At 41.6% G+C, this 5792-nt stretch overlaps 1 pseudogene across 1 annotated transcript; it reads right to left on the reverse strand.

Moving 5' to 3' along the window:
• Window positions 1–1993: 1993 nt before the first annotated feature.
• Window positions 1994–2731, reverse strand: LOC308423413 (small ribosomal subunit protein eS7-like; annotated as a pseudogene). The gene has a single exon. The product of its transcript is annotated as a small ribosomal subunit protein eS7-like (transcript).
• Window positions 2732–5792: the final 3061 nt, after the last annotated feature.

A 5792-nucleotide genomic window follows, 5' to 3' on the forward strand; every position in this document is an offset into this window, starting at 1 on the left:
ATGTTGTCTGCAACTATGGCTTTTGATATTGTGGGGGCTGAATGGCTGGCTTCCTCCCAAACTGTCTAATTGCTATTGATAAAAGCAAGAACCAAAAGTCATTTTCCTGTTGTTTCTCAGCTGCCATATTTATTCTAATGACCATGGGTTTCCATGGAGACAGCTCTTTGGTATTATTAAAATCTAGGATTATGTCTATGGTGCAGGCCAGAGACACATGAGGGTGATGGAAATATTTGATGTAAAAGAATTCTCCTCTTTCTACACAAATATCTAAAAACTATTAATTTGAGGCAGCAGCAAGGAAGAAATACATGAAAGGAAATTGATTTCTATTTAAATGGTATGTTCTCATCACCTTCCTTTAGAGTCTAAGCATTCATCTTTGAGTACCTGTGCTAATTGATTTCAAATGCAATTCAGCACAGTAGCTGTAGAATAATAAATCTCAGGCCAAAAGGGTAAAGGAGGGGACTTGAACAGGCAGGGGATATAATACTTTGCACTTAAAAGATGAACATGTGTCATCCTGGGGTGAATCTTGGAATGGTATCCTGAATGGAAGTAGCAATGATAGTCCAGTCAGCAGGAGGCTTGTGGTTGTTTCTGTAGTGGTTCCCTTGGACTTGATGTAAAGACTGTTGACTTTTGAGTTGCTGCTTGGTCTTAGATGGACCATTCCAAGGCAACTTTGAGCATCTCTAAAGGAAGAAAGAGTACTACCTTGCAGCACCTGTTGCTTTCTTTGCCTATATTTGATGCCCATCATTCTTCAGGGAATGGAATGTTGGAAGGCGCGTGGCTGAGCTGGTTCCTGTGAGGTATGCCTGGGCCATAAACTTAACTTCGGAATAATTACGATGTGAAAATCCAGAGCCTGTGGCCAACATAAGGCAAATGGGCCTTTTGGAGTTTGTGCAGATGACTCCCCATGGGTTAATGTCTTTGACTCTTGCCATTTCTCATCTCTGAGAGAAGTGAGGGCTGAAGGAGTTAGTGTAAGAGCTGGGTTATAAGACAAGAACACAAGCTCTCAATGAATAGTTTTCATATAGAGACCATAATGTTTCTTTCCAGAGAAAGAGTAGAGCATATAAAAGAGGGAACCACAAATCCATCAGAAGGCTCCATGCTAAGAAACTACCAGATCATGAAAACTCACTGTGCCTATGCTGAAAGCAGTTTATGAGAATGAGGCCCATGGGCTGGGAACTGGGCCAGCAGGTGGCTTAGTTTGGAAGAAAAGGACAGATGCTGTTGTGAGTGTGCAGAACCCAGAGGAGCTGGCAATTGAACCTTTCACTCTTTTCGAGGCTGACGCATCTTGGTGGTCTGTGTTATAACTGGCTGTCACATTTTGTACCAGATGTGACATACTCCGCAACAGCATGGAATCCTTGACCTCCCCCAAGTTACACTTCAGCAGGCCAGTACCACCTACAAAGGTTTTTCTCTAAATGATTAACAGCAAGAGTTTTCTTTTTAAGTACAAAACATCCCGTGCAGGGTCTACAGAACTCAAAAAGGATGTCTACAGAAGATCACAGCACAAAGTGATTTCAGTCAGCTTGAACATAAAAACCATTAGTCTGAATTCCCAGTGTCTTTGTGACTCAGTCTAATGACTAATGGCTTTGATAGCTTATAGACTTGTGTAGATACTGCTTCATTCTTTCTGGCATTCTTTGCACTGTCAAGTGAAAGCATCTAAGTGTAAAGTAATAATTTCTGCTTTGCTCAACATGGCATAGGTTTTCCTCAGGCCCCTCATCTCCCCCCATGGTTGGTTATTCACCCACTCTTCCATCTGTCCTAGCCCTTTTTTCCCAAGGAGTTTGCCACCTCCTGGGGGAAGGTAGACAATGATATAAGCATGAGCTAAGCATGTTTACCCATGTTGTGGTGATATAATAAGGAAGTTTGAATTTTTTTTACTATGAATGACACTTTATTGAGTCATTTTCTTTACAACTGAAACTATGGGAATTCAAAATTAGCACTCTCCTCTATGAGCTTCGAGCTTTGCGTACACGCCAGAAAAAGTTCTGACTTTGTTGGTCTTCTGTGCTTTGTCTAAATGAACTTTTTCTGAGATGGCTGTCATCCAGTTTCATACGGATCCTCTTACCCACAATCTCACTCGGGAAGATCAAGTCCTGTACTGTCGGGGTGCAGCTTCTGGGGTGCTTTTGTTTAGTCTTTGGATGGCTTTTCCAGGTTGTCTTGGGCAGAATCCTCCTCTCAGCAAGGAAGACCACATCCTTCCCACTGAACTTTTCTGCCGTTCACGAACTAGCCGGATGTGTATTTTCTGGAAAGATTTCAGCTGAGGAACTGGTACAAAAATCATGATAGCTTTCTAACCACCACTGACTTCAGTTTCCTTGGCTGAGGTGAAATTGAGTTCGGCAGCTGCGCCTTGAGATCTGAGTTCATCTCCAGCTTGGGCAGCGCCTGAGAGATGCCAGGCTCAAACTTGTTTGGCTTCCCGCCATTGGGCTTCACCAGTCTTGGCTCCTGAGCTGAACACAGCTTTGTCCTTACAGTGGGCTGGCTTACAATGAGACACAGCTCTTGCGAGATGATAAGAATGATTTAAAACACAAAATCCTGGCCATTGGCAAGTCCAAGCCAATTCCATAGCCCATCCTAGATTGTTTGTCTGCCTTCCACCTGCCAACCACTGCTGTGGCCTATTGATTTTTGACATGCTGTGATGTAAAATGGCCATTGTGGTATCGTTCAGTAGAAAGCTGACAAAGAGGAAAGCAAACCTTTCTAGTTCCTGCTGAGAGTTACTTCCCTCACACCCATGGATCACCACTACCAACTCCCAAATTATGCATGTAGCTGGGAGGCTGGAACAACCAAGACAACTAACTCACAGAGGGAAGAAGATGAATAAAATTTCCACTAGACCCATTAACTGGCCTCTACTTCTGAAGCTGTGAATAGCCAGAAAATTGTGGGAGATAAGAAGCTCTGAAAATACACGGTTATTTTTTATTTTTTAAGTCAATTGTGGGGAGTGGGCATATCATCCAAGCATATATCTGCTATTGCACAAACGGTACCTCCTGGAAAACTGTCCCTTGGTTGCAAAAGAAAACAAAACTCCTCACTGAGTGAAATAGAGAAAAAGGATCTGGGAATAATCTGCCAAGGAAAGAAATAGGCATGAATAGGCAGGGATTGCTGGGTGTTCAGGCCTGTTTTGGTTTAATATCTCCCTGCTAAGGGATGAGAGAGGCTAAGACTCAAGTTCTCCCTGCTCCTGGGCATAAGGGAACATGACTCATCTTCTTCCTGACCCAGGCCAGTAGGTTCTCAGGGAATGCTTGCCAGTCCTTTCTCTCTTGTGTTTTCTGCCCAGAGAGCAATTGATTCTTTCCATTCAAGATCTGTAGTGGGAAGGAGGGTTGAACATATAGATGGTCTCATCAGCTCCTAGTTCAGTTTTCAGCATAATGTATAGTCTAACACTACTCATTCTGACTGGAGCCCTCTGCCTTGCTAGATGGCCTTCTACAACTCATTATATGCAAAAGGGAATTAGGGGTAAAGAAGTTGTTTCCATACACTCTTGGCAAAAACAAAAACAAAAACAAAAGCAACAAAACTAAACCCTTAAAAAACTTTAAAAAATTAAATGAAGAACCAACCAACCACATCAAGTTTTACAGGACTCCTGTAAATGTTCAGCACTGGACCTCACAGACAGGAGAGAACCTTTACTGCTCTACTTAGGACCCCTGGCCAATGTAAGTGATTTCTCATCGCCCCACATTCTGCACTTAAAAATGCTCTAGTCCTCTTTCCATGGCACCCACTACAGCTGGAGCCGGACCTTGAGCTTCTTATTGGCCTCCAGCAGAACTCTGGGGGAATGGTAGTGGATGAAAGAGGATGCAGAAATCAGGAAGGAGGATGGGCTTCTGGAAGTGCAAGGACATTTGAGAATGTCTGATCATGTTAGATATTGCTGTAGTTGAAACCAACTGCATCCCCACAACCCCATACACGTATGTACCTTGTCATCATATCATTGTCTGTATTGCTATGTCCCCCATAGCTTAGCGTACTTATTACATGCACATGCATGCATCAATGAACACATGAGCACATTTATAAGTCAATATAAGAACGAGTCTGTAACTTCAAAGTGCTTACAATCTTTTGCAAGGCAAGCTTATCCTACATCAAACAATTAAAGAACAGCACAAGATGGAACCTAATTAATTTCTAAATGATCGAGTGCAGGCTATAAGTGCCCGAGTTTCAGAGAATGAAAAGATCAATGTGGGCTGGAGGAGTTAATGATGGCTTAAATATAATTCCCTGACATTATAGCACCGTGCTAACAGCAGTCCTGGTCTTAAAACTGAAGAGATGAAAGTCAATGCATAGCATTTATTTACCCAGTGTTGGACAGCAGACCACCATGATACGAGGGATTGAATTAATGTCATTGGCCTTAGGGGTTAGTGCTGTTCAAGTGGACTTATTCTTACATAACTAGTGATGAGCAATGATATAATTAATTCTCGTTATATTATTTTTCTAAGATGTTTTTATTGCAGTAAAATTCACCTAGTATAAAACTAACCATTTTCAAAGTATAAAATTCAGCAGCATTTAATGAGATGTACATTGCTGCACATCTAGCACATCTTTATCCACATCGTTATCATCATCTCGAGAAAACTCATTATTTTTAACCCAGTTGTATAACATGACAGACTGGGAAGGGCCCTGGAGAATGAGGCTCAACCTCGCATCTGAGGTGGATGAGTAAATCATGCAGCTAAAGCCAGGGAAACTCAGTGTCATCATTTGTAAATGGAAGGGGTTTGACTAAGATGCCACCAAAGTCTGCCAGCCTTAGGGTGTCACAGCTCTAACTTGGCTCTTCTTTCACATCCAAATATAATTAAATCAAACAAAATTTTAGATTGGTTATAATGTGCAAAGTCCCCCAGGTTCCCCATGTCCCTGTGTGTGTGTGTGTGTGTGTGTGTGTGTGTGTGTGTGTGAGTGTATGTTTGTGTATGTGCTTATGTGTGTGTGTGTGTTTGCATGTGTTTTAAGGCACAAGAATGAAAGAGACAAGCAGCTGAGGCTAAGATGTGTGCAGATGATACATCGACAAGAGTAGAACTGAAGGAGGTTACCTAGACATTACAATTTTATAGCATATTTTAGTTTCTGTCTCCTTATTGGACAGTGACTGAATGTCTTATTTCAGAGATACATTAGCTTCTATTAATGAGTTATGCTTATATTCTGATAAATTTCATGTGTAATAGCAAAGGTGAAAATTACTTCCCTTTTTTACAATCCAAATATATTTTAAGGGGCTTTGGTTAGAATTTCATATATGAGCACTAAATTTATATCATTTCACTTTCTTAACCCCCCAACTCCTTCCATGTTTCTCACTCCTCTAAAATTCATGGCCTCTTCTTCTGTAATTCTGTCTCTGTCTCTGTCTCTGTCTCTGTCTCTCTCTCTGTGTGTGTATATATATATATATATATATATATATATATATATATATGTATGTATGTATTTATAAATAGACACTGCTGAGTCTATTTAGTGTTGCTCATGTAGGGGTAGTTCTGATGTTGCCCTGTTCCCCAATTGGCTCTTGATTTGTCAGTAAAGAAGCCATGGGCCAATTGCTTGGCAGTGGGAATAGGTAGGACCCGGATCCCAGAGGCGAGTAGAAGAAGCAAGGGAGGAGAGAAGAGTTCACCAGGCTTCTGTGAAGAAAAGTTGACCAGCCATGT

This window comes from Micromys minutus, assembly GCF_963924665.1.
Source record: "Micromys minutus genome assembly, chromosome: 8".
In the NCBI taxonomy this organism is placed as follows: Eukaryota; Metazoa; Chordata; class Mammalia; order Rodentia; family Muridae; genus Micromys; species Micromys minutus.